The 627-nt window shown below is 50.2% G+C and overlaps 1 protein-coding gene across 5 annotated transcripts in view; it reads right to left on the reverse strand.

The window, feature by feature from the left end:
* Nucleotides 1–534: 534 nt before the first annotated feature.
* Nucleotides 535–627, reverse strand: part of PDE4A (phosphodiesterase 4A) — a 68790-nt gene continuing 68697 nt past the window's right edge. For all 5 annotated transcript variants that reach the window (XM_033199404.1, XM_033199405.1, XM_033199403.1 and 2 more), the window contains one exon: nt 535–627. This exon is cut by the window's right edge and continues 2674 nt beyond it. The gene's annotated coding sequence lies outside the window, so the exon portion shown is untranslated.

Genomic DNA, 627 nt, shown 5'->3' on the forward strand with positions numbered 1-627 from the left:
TTTTTTTTTTTCCCTTTTTGTGGAGAACGGGGTCTCACTATATTACCCAGGCAGGTCTCGAACTCCTGGGCTCAAGCTATCCTCCCGCCTCTGCCTCCCTAAGAGCTGGGATTACAGGCGTGAGCCACCGCGCCTGGCTGTGAAACCCCGTCTCTACTAAAAATACAAAGAACTAGCCAGGCATGGTGGCGGGCGCCTGTAATCCCAGCTACTCAGGAGGCTGAGGGAGGAGAATCGCTTGAACCTGAGAGGCGGAGGTTGCAGTGAGCCGAGATCGCGCCATTGCACTCCATCCTGGGCAACAAGAGCGAAGCTCCATCTCAAAAACAAAACAAAATAACCACTGCATGGCTTGAATTTCCATTTTATAACCTGACTCAGTCTGGGGAATGTCTCTGTCTGAGCTCTACTTCACAATTCCATCTGCTGGGGAACAAGTAGGGACAGAAACTCCCTCCCCAACCCAAGCAGACGATGCAGCGGGGAGACACCTCAATAAACAATGTGGGGAATGAAGCCACATCAGCCAGGAAAATGGGTGAAAGCCTCGGTTTAATTGGAGACAAGATCGAAGGATTATTGATCAACGGACCAAATGACTGATCGTCAAAGTGAACAATACACAAG

Source organism: Trachypithecus francoisi, unplaced genomic scaffold (genome assembly GCF_009764315.1).
Source record: "Trachypithecus francoisi isolate TF-2019V2 unplaced genomic scaffold, Tfra_2.0 Lachesis_group5, whole genome shotgun sequence".
Taxonomy (NCBI): domain Eukaryota; kingdom Metazoa; phylum Chordata; class Mammalia; order Primates; family Cercopithecidae; genus Trachypithecus; species Trachypithecus francoisi.